Source organism: Halichoerus grypus, chromosome 2, assembly GCF_964656455.1.
Source record: "Halichoerus grypus chromosome 2, mHalGry1.hap1.1, whole genome shotgun sequence".
Classification (NCBI taxonomy): domain Eukaryota; kingdom Metazoa; phylum Chordata; class Mammalia; order Carnivora; family Phocidae; genus Halichoerus; species Halichoerus grypus.
In genome coordinates this window covers 126,234,260-126,249,025 of record NC_135713.1, presented here as the reverse complement: position 1 = coordinate 126,249,025, position 14,766 = coordinate 126,234,260, and positions in this window count along the sequence as shown.

Below are 14,766 nucleotides of genomic sequence, written 5' to 3'. Positions count from 1 at the left end.
ATCAAGTAGCCTGGGTCATATGACCTGCTGGCCTTTAAGAAGGGAACCCAGGCAGTTCCCTGCTACGATTTCAGCGGCTATGACTCAAGGCCTTTTGAAGGGTCCGCAGTTGTTGGGATCTTTTTGAGCACGTGTTTAAACTTTGTTTCTTTAGAGCGGCTGAAGAGATATTTTGCTAGTAAACAGAGAATCAGGAGAGCCACAAACCAGTTAGGTCGGTAAAGATGGGTTTGTATGCCCTGCAGCCAAGAGCTACCGGCCCCCAGGAAGGAGGCTGTCCACGCCAACAATCTGGAGAGACTTTTTAAACAGTTCTTTCCATTAATAGATTCCTTCCTAAGCACGGTCTGCAGCTGCTGATCTCTCCAACCAGGGGTGCATCTGGTTTCAGTTCCACAAGTGAGCAGGGGGAAAAAATAAAGGCCACCGCTGGGGTCAGGTGTTATCATAAGCTCAGGAGAGACATGTCAGGTCTCTGTCTCAGCACGTAGGCATGCTGAGATGGCAACAGAGCAGGAGGTTACTCCTGGACACCTGGGCGACATGCTTTCACTGGAAGTGGCCTCTGAGCACAGCACAGTCGTAAGCTCCGGACCCTTCCCTATACCCAGCGCTATGCTGTGCGCGTGGAAACAGGTAGCCACTGGTCTTCATACCATACTTGATGGCATCAGCTCCGAAAAACAATTATCCCCAAATGTAAATTTTCACTAACTGTTTTTTAGAGGAAACTTGAATGTAACATTTTTGATAAGTAGTCCTTATTATTTCAAGTTCCTTATCTTGAACTTTTCTGATTAACCCCCAATTTTTTTCTCTCTATTGCCATATTTCTAACACATATTTTATATCCTCCTGACTCGCTGATGCTCCCTTTTGATTGTTACTTTAAAATCCACCAGAGGGGCGCCTGGGTGGCTCAGTCGGTTAAGCATCTCTCTTCAGCTCAGGTCATGATCCCAGGGTTCTGGGATCGAGTCCCGCATCTGGCTCCTTGCTCAGCGGGGAGCCTGTTTCTCCCCTGCCTGCCACTCCCCCTGCTTGTGCTTACTCCCTCTCTCTCTCTCAAATAAATAAAATTTAAAAAAATAAATAAATAAAGGGGTGCCTGGGTGGCTCAGTCGGTTGAGCGACTGACTTCGGCTCGAGTCATGATCTCAGGGTCCTGGGATTGAGCCTCACATCGGGCTCCCTGCTCAGCAGAAGGCCTGCTTCTCCCTCTACCACTCCCCCTGCTTGTGTTCCCTCTCTCGCTGTCTCTCTCTCTGTCAAATAAATAAATAAATAAAATCTTTAAAAAAAATTTAAAAAATATTAAATAAATAAATAAATAAATAAATAATAAAATCCACCAGACTATCCTAGAATAATTTATGTTTTGTCATTGGAGACACAAGTGCATAGCTTCATCCACCCAGTGCTTTTATCCCCCCCCATGGATACAGCCTGTCTGGATCACCTTTCCATCGACCTTGCTAAGCACTGGGCAGCCTGTCCCACAGACAGCAAGTCATGCTGCCTCCCAACAAGCTCTTCTCGAACTTCCTTCCCACCGGCAGTGGCTGTTCCCGCTGTGTTCTTCAGGTTCTTGTTAACCCTCACTGAGCTGGGCTCCTGTCTTGTTGCCCCCACACCCCCCTAAGTTCTGGGAAGCTAGGGACCTTACCTTGTTTCTCTTTTTATCCTCTATAGATCTGTTCAGCATAGTGCTTTCTTGCATTTAACAAGCATTGATAAATATTTTTTAGTTAAGAAACTTTGTAACTCCAGTTTGGTGAAAATGATTGTTTGATACATAGACACTAAAATTTTTAAATTCCTATATGCAAAATGCTCTTAAAGCTTTTTCTAAATATAAAAAGTAAAGATGTGATAATTACCTTTCACTGCTGTTTGTACTGGCACTTTATATTTTAAAATATTAAGAGATGACTTTTTAAAATCTGTTTCTGTAAAGATAACAAGTACACAGATGATTATCTCTTTGGTAGTTCAAAGACCAAGTAGATCAACGCATGTCAAAAGAGCATTTGATTAAATTCAAGATACATTCCTGAGTTTTAAAAACTGCTTTTAAAGTTAGGTCAACAAGGCAACATCCTGCACTCGCTTAAGAATAGCAGTCTCCGACTGGCAGCCAATCTGACACTGCACGTTCTAGAATCTAGTGTCTTGCGTGGATTCTGTTAGCTTCTGAACCAGTCCCTCCTCCTAATTCGGCTCCTTCCCCGCCCTGAGTCTATCCTCAGCACAGCAGCCTGGTTATCTAAATGAGACCATGTCACTTTTCCACTCAAAACCTTCCAATAGCTCCCCATCTCAGGTGTGCTTCTTCCCCCCTTTCTGGTCCCACAGCATGTGCTTTTATTTACATGCGTTTCATCCCACTTCAGTCAGGTTTTTGAAAAGTTAAAGTCTTTACAATAGTCTCTACATAGGATGATCACATGTCCCAGTTTTCCCAGAACAGTCACAGTTTCTATCTATGAGCCTAGGGTGATTATTAATCCCCCCCAACAACTTTTCACTCTAAAAATGTCCCAATTTGGATGACGAGTTATATATGTTCACCAATTATAGGGTCCTGCTCTGTGTGTCCCCAAATGTCCTTGCTCAAATGTCACCTGCTTGATAAATACTTACCTGACCACCCAATTTTAAATTGTATCTTGTTCTCTCTGTCCTAAACTCACTTGTCCCTGGTTCATTTTTCTCCATAGTTTTTATTACCCTCTAACATCCTAACTAATTTACCTCTTCATTTCTTTTTTTTTTTAATGTCCTTCTTCCTCATGGAGTTTACATTCCATCCCCAGCAGTTAGAAGTGTGTTTGGCACATAGTCGATACTTGATAAATATTTGTTTAAAAATGGATAAATATATTATTATAATCATTATTATAGTTAAATTTGCAAAAGTAATTATTAGTTTTCAAACAAGAAAACATTGGCCAATAAACATACCAAAAAAGCGTTCTGGGTCACCTGGGTGGCTCAATTGGTTAAGTGTCCAACTCTTCTTTTTTTTTTTTTATTTTAGAGAGAGAGAGTGCACACAACTGGGGGGACAGACAGAGGGAGAAAATCTTCAAGCCGACTCCCTGCTGAGCAGGGAGCTTGACGCAGGCTCGATCTGAGGACCCCTGAGATCATGACTTGAGCTGAAAGCAAGAGTCAAAAGCTTAACTGATTGAGCCACCCAGGGGCCCCAAGTGTCCGATTCTTGGTCTCAGCTCAGGTCTTGATCTCAGGGTCATAAGTTCAAGCCCCACGTTGGGCTCCAAGCTAGGTGTGGAGCCTACTTTAAAAAAAAAAAAAAAATGTTCTGCTTCACAAGCAATTGAAAAAAATACTAATTGGTGTGACAATGTGATGTCATTTTCCAATTAACACATTAGCAAAGATTACAAAATGATGGTATTCAGTAATAATGAGAGTATGATGAGACACATTTTCATATTCTTCTGGTGGGAGTGTAAATTGGATTATTTTTTCTGGAAAAGAAAATGGCAGTGTTTCCAAGGCCTTAAAATGCTTGGATATTTTTTTCTTTTTTCTTTTCTCTTTTCTTTCTTTCTTTCTTTTTTTTTTAGAGAGAGAGAGACAGTGTGCATGTGCGAGCAGGAGTGGGGATGGGGTAGGGAGGAGGGGTAGAGGGAGAGGAAGAGAGAGATTCTTAAGCAGGCTCCATGCCCAGCACAGAGCCTGATGCAGGGCTCAGTCTCACAGCTCTGAGAACATGACCTGAGCTGAAATCCAGAGTCGGACGCTTAACTGACTGAGTCATCCAGGTGCTCCACAAATAGTCTGATTTAAAAATGGGCAAAAGGGGGGTCCTGGGTGGCTCAGTCGGTTAAGCGGCTGCCTTCAGCTCGGGTCATGATCCCAGGGTCCTGGGATTGATCCCCATGTCGGGCTCCCTGCTCAGCCAAGAGCCTCCCTCTCCTTCTGCCTGCCACTCTGCCTGCTTGTGCTTTCTCTCTCTCTCTGTCAAATAAATAAATAAAACCTTTTAAAAAATAAATAAATAAAAATAAATAAAAATGGGCAAAAGATTTGAATAGAAAGTTCTCCGAAGAAGATATACAAATGGCCAGCAAGCATATGAAATGATGCTCAACATCACTAATCATTAGAGAAGCTCAAACCAAAACCATGAGACACCACCTCACACCCATTAGGATGGCTGCTATAAAAAGAGCAGAAAACAAGTGTTGACAAGGATGTGGAGAAATAGGAATACTTATGCACTGTTGGTGGGTATGTGAAATGGTGCAGTCACTATGGAAAACAATATGGAGGTTCCTCAAAAAAAATTAAAAATAGAATTACAGTATGATTCAGCAGTCCCACTTCTGGGTATATATCCAAAATAGTTCAAAGCAGTATCTCAAAGAGCTATTTGCACACTCATGTTCATCACAGCATTATTACTAATAGCTAAGAGCTGGAAACAACCCAAATGTTCATCAACAGATGAATGGATAAAGAAAACATGTACATGTACAATGTACAATGCAACATTATGTAGCCTTAAAAAAAAAAAAAAGAAATCCTGTTGCATGTTCTAACATGGATGAGCCTCAAGGACACTATGCTAAGTGAAATAAGCCAGTCACAAAAGGACAAACACTGTATGATTCCACTCACATGAAGTATTTAAAATTAGTGTGGTTAGTGGGTTTCAGTTTTACAAGATGAAGAAGTTCTAGAGATCTGTGCATAGCAATGTGAATACTACTGAATAATACATCACATTATTAAACTATACACTTCCAAGTGGTTAAGATGGCAAAATTCAATGTTATGTGTTTTTTTTACCACAATAAAAAAAAAGCTGTGTGGAAATAGTTAAATAAAAAATAGTGTGCTCTTCTGAAGGAATATTATTCAGCCTTTAAAAATGGTATTTAAGAATTTTTTTTTTAAGTTTTATTTTTTTTAAGTAATCTCTACACCCAGTATGGGGCTCGAACTCATGACCTCGAAATCAAGAGTCATATGCTCTCCCAACTGAGCCAGCCAGGTGCTCCTAACAATTATTTTTAATAACATGATAAAATACTTATGATATAATGCAAGTATTAAAAAACAGTATATAATAGTATTAACTAAATAATGAATGCATGCCTGAATAAACTATGTTTGAAACATATGAAAAAACAACTAGAAGGAAAGATCTCAAGGTATGTTTGGATGGGGGATGATGGATAACTTCTGTTTTAGGTCCTTTTTTGTAGTTTTCCATACTTCACAAATGTTTCCCAAAATATATTACTTTTATAATCGTAAAGAAGTTTAAAAAATAAAAACTTTTAGGGATGCCTGGGTGGCTCAGTCGGTTAAGTGTCTGCCTTCGGCTCAGGTCATGATCCCGGGGTCCTGGGATCGAGTCCCGCATCGGGCTCCCTGCTCCGTGGGGAGCCTGCTTCTCCCTCTGCCTCTGCCTCTCTCTCTCTCTGTCTCTCACGAATAAATAAATAAAATCTTTTAAAAAAATAAATAAATAAATAAAAAATAAAAAAATAAAATAAAATAAAAACTTTTATTAAGTGTCAACTAAGTGTGGGGTCTCAGGAAGCAAAGATGAAGACCATGAAGAATGCAAAATTCTTGCTTGCAAGCAGGCTCGGTGTAGCCAGATGATAAATTCCTGTCTGTGTGGCCTCGGCAGCGAGCCCAGTGCCCTGACCTGGCGTTGAGCTCTGTGGAGCTGAAACGCCGCCGGTCAAAGTCATTTTCTCCCATCCAGACCCGGGCATTTTCAGATCTCTCCTCTCTGCTTAAGCACGAGTCACGTCTCCCCTGACTTGGTTTTACCACGCAACACTCACTCTTCTGAAGCAAATTACCTTATCACAGAGGTTCTATTTAACAGATTATAAAAATGGATTATAAAAAATTATGAGGCTTTGCAAAAAAAAAATTATGAGGATTTGAACTATTCATGCTGTTATGTTGGCACAGAAAAGTCTTTTTTTTTTTTTTTTAAGATTTTATTTATTTGACAGAGACACAACGAGAGCGGGAACACAAGCAGGGGGAGTGGGAGAAGGAGAAGCAGGCTTCCCGCGGAGCAGGGAGTCCGATGTGGGGCTCGATCCCAGGACCCTGGGATCATGACCTGAGCCGAAGGCAGACGCTTAACGACTGAGCCACCCAGGTGCCCCTGGCATAGAAAAGTCTTAAACCTGAGTTTGAGAACCCTGACAACTCCTTTATCAAACACTGCCAATTTGACCCTCCTTGTCACTCTGATTCTAGCTTCCCTCTGTGCTCCCTGTCCCTGCAGAGCCCACCACCTCACCCTCCCACTGCTGTGTTCCACTGCGGACAAACACCTGTCGTCCTTCAAGTCTATCCCTGGGTGCTTTTTCCACATCTCTCCTGGCAGAGCCCAGGCTGCCCCCTGAGCACCCCCACTTTCCTCCTGGTGCCTGTCTCAAATGGAGGCTATTTACTTCCCCCTTCCTGTGAACTTCAGAGCCACGGACGTCTCAGCATTTCCCTAGTTGCCCACTGCCAGTTCCAAACCTCAATTCCTTCACCTTCACCGACATGAAATACTTCCTTCAAGCTTTGGGCTGTACCCTTCCAGTTGCTGTTTCCAACAATCTGCCCAGTTGCTTATCCACATTCTATGAGCTGGAACCCAGCCACAGGTATTGATGACTTTTATGCTCAGGAGCATGAGTAATCCTACACCTCCATCTCAGAGCACTTGACCCTTTACCTGTACTTCAGTTCCTCCTTGCCAGCGACACACTCTGGACCCTGTCTACCTCATTCCAGTCCCTTTTGTGTTCCTCACAACCCTTCAGCTCTGACCTAGACACAGTTGGTTCCTTTTCCTTCTAGTTTATACTTTGTGATCCCCTCAATTCACTCACCCACTACCCTGGTCCTTTTGTTTATTCATCTTGCAAAATCTAAACCCCAAATAAGTCAAACTACATTCCTCTTCACTCTCAATCCAAGCTGCTGCAGTAAGATCTAGGAGAGGGGAGGTCATTCATGGGCTGGAGGAACATGTGGGTTGAGAAAGGGACAAGCGGGTTGAGGGTCTAGCTGTGGTTGGAAATGTCAGCGTGTAGAGATCCCGATTCACATGGTTGTGTGATTTTCTCCAGGGTCCTCGAGTAGGAATACAATGCTTGCATGGTTGGATCTGGGGGTGGCAATACCGGGGAACAGAATGACAAGACAGTAGAAGAACTGAGATTGACTAAAGCAAAGGACCATAGTATTTAGATTGAAGAGGAAAGGGAATGAAACATGGCAACTTCTGTTGTCCTAGTAAGCTGTGTCCATCTACTTTTTTTTTCTTTATTTGGGGTATTTGAGAACCAGGCACTGTGTTAAGATCCAGAGTGTTCAAAGGAAGAGACTGCAGATCAGCCAAGGTAGCAGAACCTGCCCCATCTCTCTTGGACTTGAATAGTCCAAGAGTGAAAAGACACGATCAACAGAGTGAAAAGGCCACCATGGAATGGGAGAAAAGATTTGGAAGTCATATATCCAAGGACATGACTGTGTTGATATGAAACCTGAGGAGACTGAAGGCAGTTACTCGGCAGGGGCCAAGGGCTAGATTTCATTTTGTAGCCTAATGAGATATAACATTAATAATTAAGAGTGTAGGCTTGGAGGCAGACTGAGCAGAGTTCTACTTTGGACCTGCCACATACTAAATATAGCAACCGGGCAAAGTAACTTCTCTTCAGTTTCTTTGTCTGTAAAGTGAGGACAATAAGAATATCTATCTCATAGAGCAGTTGTGAGGACTAAATGATGTCATGGGCTATTGTAACTAGTACTGTTGTAATAATACAATAGCCGAGAGGATGGATGCTTGACCAGGACTAATTTCTACCCTAACCTGGCATCTAGCTCAGAAGATTAAGATCATCAGTAACTTAGATTATCCAAATCTATCGAACTCAGCCAAAGCCTCCTGATATCTTCCTATGGAATCTTACTCCAATATGACAGATAGCCCATCATATCTCATAAGGAGATCTATATGTTCCCATGTGTCTTTTCTCTTGGGTGATCTCGTCCAGACCTGTAGCTTTAAATACCAACCATATGCAGATAACTCTCTAATTTATATCTCATTCTAACCTCTCCTATGGACTTCATACTTACATATACAGCTGTCTCCAAACTTGTACTGAAATATAAGTTAAGAATATTAATATACTTAAATATAAATTCATTTTTATATTTAAAATAAAACTCTTGTATAGGAAACAAAAGAAAAATAGATAAATTGGGCTACACCAAAATTTAATACTCTTGTGCATAAAAGGACATGATCAACAAAGTGAAAAGGCAACCATGGAATGGGAGAAAAGATTTGGAAGTCATATATCTGATAAGCAGTTAATATCCAGAATATAGAAAGAACTCCTACAACTCAACAACAACAAAAACAAACAGCGCAATATAAAAATGGGCAAAGGACTTCATAGACATTTCTCCAAAGAAAAGACGCAAATGGCCAATAAGCACATAACATGATGCCCAACAACACTAATCATCAAGTAAATACAAATCATAACCACAATAAGATATCATCTTGTACCCATTAGGATGGCTACGACTTTAGAAAAAATAGAAAATAACAAGTGTTGGTGAGGATGTGTAAACACCGGCACTTTCGTGTGCCGTTGATGGGAATGTAAAATGCTGCAGTCCCTATAGAAAACAGCATGACGTTTCCTCAAACAATTAAAAATCACATTGCCATATGATCCACGCAATCCCGCTTCTTGGTATATACGTAATGGAATTGGAAATTAGGGACTCGAAGAGATATTTATGTACTCATGTTCATATAACAACATAATTCATGGTAGCTGAAAGATGGAAGCGACCCACGTGTCTATTGACAGATGAATGAAAGAACAAACTGTGGTATCTACATACAGTGGACTGTTATTCATCCTTAAACAGAAAGAAAATTCTGACACGTGCTCCAGCACAGGTGAACCTTGAGGATAGTATGCTTAATGAAACAAGCCGGTCACAAAAGGACAAATACTGTATGATTTCAGTTAAATGAGGTACCTGGAGGGGTCCAGTTCATAGAGACAGACAGTAGAAGGATGGTTGCTAGGTGCTGGGGGGAGGGGGGATGTGGGCAGTTATTGTTTAATGGGGACCGAGATTCAGTTTTGCAACATCAAAAGAGTTCTGGAGACGGATGGTGGTGACGGTTATACAATGATATGAATATACTTAATGACACTCACCTGCACTCCTAAAGATGGTTAGGATGATAAATTTTAGGTCATGTGTATTTTACCACAATAAAAAATTTTAAATTAAAATGAAATAGAACTCTTAATTTTCTTTGCCCCCACCCTACCCAATTTCCTCATTCTAAAAACTGGAACCAAGTTGCTTAGGCCAAAAACCCAGGATTTATCCTTCATTTCCTTCCCTCTCGTCTATATCCAATAATAAGTCACGTCGCCTTTTGCTTCCGAAATGTATTCTGAATTCACCCATTCACCTCTTCTACAGATACTGTTGTACTTCAGGCCATCATATGCTCTGGTCCCTGATGTTGAAATAGCTTCCTAACCAGTTGCCTTGTTTTCATTCTTGCCCTCTCCAGTCAATTCGTATAGCAGCCAGAGTGCTCTGTTCAGGGTAGAAATCACACCTTAAGCTTTCTCTACTTAAAAGTACTCTGATGGTTTCTCACTGCACCTAGAAAAAAATTCAATCTCCTTGCCACTGCTTACAGGGCGCTAGAAGATCTGGTGTCCATACACGCTGGCCTCCCGCCAACATCTCTGACCTTATGTCCCATCACTGTTCACTTTGATCACCGTGTTCCAGTCACGCTGGTCTTCCCTCTGTTGTTCCAACACCCCAAGCATATGCCCTTTCCTTGCAGACTTCCCATTTGCTGCTCTGCTTGGTACACTCTCTTCCCACATCTTCACATGATAGGTTCCTTCTGATCCCTGGCATCTCAGCTTAACTATTGCCTGCTCAGAAAAGTACTCATTTACCATCCGATCGGAGGTAGCCACCCACTGATGGTCACGCTTTATACCGTCATCCTCTTTTATCTCTTCTTGGCATTTACCATTATTAGAAATTCGTATTTGTTGTCACAAGTTTATCATCCGCTTCACCATCCCCCAACTAAAGTGTGAGCTCCATGAGAACAGATATCTTGTTTGTTTCTTCAATTCCCAGAACCCAGAACACTATTGGGCACATAACTTCCTAGTCAAATATTTGCTGACTGAAGGAAGAAGTAAATAACATTAATGACCCAATTTTCCTTCTGTGTCATATGTGTATATATATATATACACACACACACACAAACACATATTTCAGGCCTATATATATATATATATATATATATATATAAGCCTTTCGAGAAGGGGTGTCTAGGTAGCTCAGTCAGTTAAGCTTCCTCCTGATTTCAGCTCAGGTCATAATCTCAGGGTTGTGAGATTAAGCCCCAGGTCATCTCTGTGCTGGGTATGGTGGCTACTTAAGGTTATCTGACTCCCTCTTCCCCTCCCCCTACCTGTGGGCTCTCTTTCTCAAAAAAAAAAGGGGGAGGGCGCCTGGGTGGCTCAGTCGGTTAAGCGTCTGCCTTCGGCTCAGGTCATGATCCCAGGGTCCTGGGATCGAGTCCTGCATCAGGCTCCTTGTTCAGCAGGGAGCCTGCTTCTCCCCTGCCTGCCGTTCCCCCTGCTTGTGCTTGCTCTCTGTCTCTCTCTCTCACTCTCTCTGTGTCAAATAAATAAATAAAATATTAAAAAAAAACTTTTGTGTAAACTGGTACTTCTAACATTAGACATCACCAGTGTCTTTTCTATCTATTCTAGAATGTGGTAACCAGTCTTTAAAATGCAAGCCGCATATTTGACATTTCATTTTATGAAGGGAACAAGTTTACATTCCTACTCTGGCCCAAAGTGTAGCAAAGTACAATTATTTATATGGAATTTTAAAATTGCCCCGTATTTCTTTAAAACCAAACTGTAGGCTTTCATATGGGAAATTACACTCATTCAAAGTAAAAGTCTGGATGTCGAAGTCTTTAGAAAATTGTTCCAAGTATTTCATCACATACTTTTCCCAGTCTAAAGGACGTTTCAAGGTTCATTCTCTTCACGGTTAGTTATCTATCTGTCCAAGCCAAAATACACAGGGCTTAAAAGGCAGGACCATATAGCAGCACAAATGTGATTTCTCTGGCCCTTCTACCTAAGCCACCCCAACCTCCTTCAAAGTCAAACTTCTAACCACAGTTGGGCTCATGAATATAGATCATTCTGTCATTATTTTTGAGGTGTGTCTGCAGTGGACAGCTGGAAAATGACACAAAAGTGCTGCATTCCCACTGACGATGGAAGTCCTTCTATGCCAACTTCAACTGCACCTGTTCTAGTGACCCCAAATGCTGATATATGCGTGGGTACTGACATGCCCCTTGGGATGTTGTCTGATGAAGCAGATAGACTCCTGTTCTTCCACTCTTGAGTCACACTCTGATGTTCTGAGGCCAAGGCAAATAAAGTCTCACAAAGATCTCGGCAAAAATAGTTATTTCAGATTTCACTCCAAGTGCCCTTTCCATAAAATCTGTACATGATCTGCAGAATCAGCAGCAGAACCTGGGCAGACCCTCTGAATCATCCTTCACTCTGATGCGGAAGCCTGGACCTCCTCTCTCTTTTCCCAGAGGAGGAGTTCTTTCTTTGGAGGCTTCCACTTCTCCGGGCAAATAAGTGCTGACTGCTTCAGCCCAGGTAACCCTAAAAATGTCCAAATCCATGGAGAACACATAGTTCCTAAGGTGCTTCTTTAGAGTTAATAATCAAAATAAAAATAATAACTATAGGTAATATTTTTTTCACACTTAACATGGGCTAGGCACAGAGCTAACCACTACCTTCTGGGAAATTGAGGTTTGGAAAGTTTAAAAACTTGCCCAAGCTTACAAGCTAGGACTTGAAGGAGTCAGCAATTGAATGTTGACAGCTCTGCCCAGAGGCTACGCTCTTAACCAATACACTGTATTGTCTCTTATCCTAGAAGTAATTATAAGGTTTATAAAATTTTACCCTGTTGAAGAGAAGGTCAAACAAATCGAAGAGCTATAGATGTTTATTCTTCCTTATTTTAATTTAACATATTGTTTAATAATCTGTGTATTAGTTATTTATTGCTGCATAACAAACCACTCCAAAATGTAGCTGCTTAAAACAACAAACATTTGGGTGCCTGGGTGGCTCAGTTGGTTGGGCGACTGCCTTCGGCTTGGGTCATGATCCTGGGGTCCCAGGATCGAGTCCCACATCGGGCTCCCTGCTCAGCGGGGAGTCTGCTTCTCCCTCTGACCCTCCCCCCTCTCATGTGCTCTCTCTCATTCTCGCTCTTTCAAATAAATAAATAAAATCTTTAAAAAAACAAACAACAAACATTTACTACCTCTCTCAATTTCAGAGGGTCAGGAATCTGAGAGCCACTTAGCTGAGTGGTTCTGGTTCAGGGTCTCTCCTGAGGTTGCGGTCCAGCTGTTGGCTGGGGATGCAGTCATCTGAAGACTCAACTGGTGCCTGGCTGGCTTTGTGGTAGAACATGCAACTCTTGATCTCGGGGCTGTGAGTTCGAGACCCACAGTGGGTGTAGAGGTTACTTAAAAATAAAATCTTAAAAAAAGAGAGAGAGAGAGAGACTCAACAGATGCTGAAGTCGTCGCTAACAAGCTCCCTCACATGCGGGACAGAGGGCCGCAGTTCCCATTGGTTGTTGACAGTAGCCTTCATTCCTCGTCTCCACCTGGGTCTCTTAAAGGGCTACTTACTACATTACAGCTTGATTGTCCAAAAGAAAGAGAAAGGGAGGAGGGAAGAGTGAAGAAACAAAGAGGAAACACTCAAGATGGAAATCTTGTAAAAGTAATCTCTGAAGTGATGAAACATCACTTCTACTCTTTTCTATTGGTCATGGAGAGCAATCCTGGTACAGAGTAGGTGGGGCCTACGCAGGATATGAATATCAGTAGACAGGGATCACTGGGTGACCAGCTGCCATGTCTGCTAGCATTTTAATCCATTTAAACTAGGGTTCTAACCCCGAATCTGGTATCTGCCCTGTAAATCAGTTTTACTTTCTATTACTCATAAAATAGGAACATCCTAAACTCCGAATCTTGAATGTTGGAGGGCCTCAGGTAACTGATTCTCTCAGAATCTAAGTTCAATCTCTCTTTTAAAAGAAGCAATTTCAATAATAGTAATAATAACATTCAGATAGTAATCACTGCCCCACTTAGAACTGGGAGACACCGCTCTTTGCTCTTTGCTTTGCGCACACAGACAAGCGGTTTTTGATGAAAGGTTTCTCTTCTTAAGATCTGCAACTTCTCCCATAATCTAATAAATTGTTTTTGAACCCTTTCAGGAGTGTTTTCTGATGTCCAACTGATGTTTCTTAAACTAAGACTTTTTCACCTTGTTTGGTCTGGACACAGGTCAGCATTCTTCCCATAGAAGCTTTTGTTTATTTTGAAATACTGAAACAATTTTGAGAATTGATATAAGAAACAAGTTTATTTTCAAGAAGCTTGGTTTTCCTTTTCAGTTAGTTCCAGAAAAGGACTGTTACTTGAGATAAGATTTAGAAAGGATTAAGTGTATTTCTGAAGGCATAGTCAGCCATCTTCTGAGGGCAGGAATATTGAACAGTAAGTATAAACAAAGTGACTAATACCTGTGTTAACATTTTTATCTTAATTTTTTAAAAATTCTATTATGTTTTAAGGAAATGTTTGTATTTCCCTGCATAAAACATGCTGGCTTGCCCTTCTTTATTTTTATTTTCAATTTAGAATATAATCACTATTAAATAGTATTTATCCAATAGATCACATTTAAAAATGTACATTTAGTTCTCCATCACTAAGCCACTGTTATTACAAAGAGGAATATGCTGCAATGTTCAATTTGGCAGCCCTCATTCTTTTTTTTTTTTTTTAAGGTTTTTTTTTTTTTATTTGACAGAGAGAAAGACAGCCAGAGAGGGAACACAAGCAGGGGGAGTGGGAGAGGGAGAGGCAGGCTTCCCGCGGAGCAGGCAGCCTGATGCGGGGCTCGATCCTAGGACCCTGGGATCATGACCTGAGCCGAAGGCAGACGCTTAACGACTGAGCCACCCAGGCGCCCCGCCCTCAGTCTTGAAGGCTTTGTAACAGTGCTGTCCAATAATATAGCCACTAAAGCTACATGCGGCTACAGAGCACTTAAAATGTGGTTAATACAAACTGAAATGCGCTATAAAATACAAGCTGGATTCTTAAGATTAGTGGAAATGAAAAGGATGTAAGACTAATGATTTTTTACATTAGAATGTAAAGTATCTCAATAATTTCTATATTGATTACATGATGAAATGATAATGTTGGATATATTGGATTAAATATATTAACATTAATTTCATCCATTCCTCTTTACTTTCTTAATATGTAGGGTTTTGCCAGATAAAAATACAGGACACCCAGTTACATCTGAATGTCCTATGTCCCTGCTTATATTTTAATACTACAAAATTATTCCTTAACTGAAATTCACATTTTAACTGGGTTTTTTATATTTTTATATTTTTATTTGCTAAATCTGGTAACTTTATCAATATGACTACTAGAAAAAATTAAATTACAAATGTATTCTCTTGGACAGTGAGGCTTTAGAATTATCTAGTTTTTCTGTTTTGTTTTTGTTT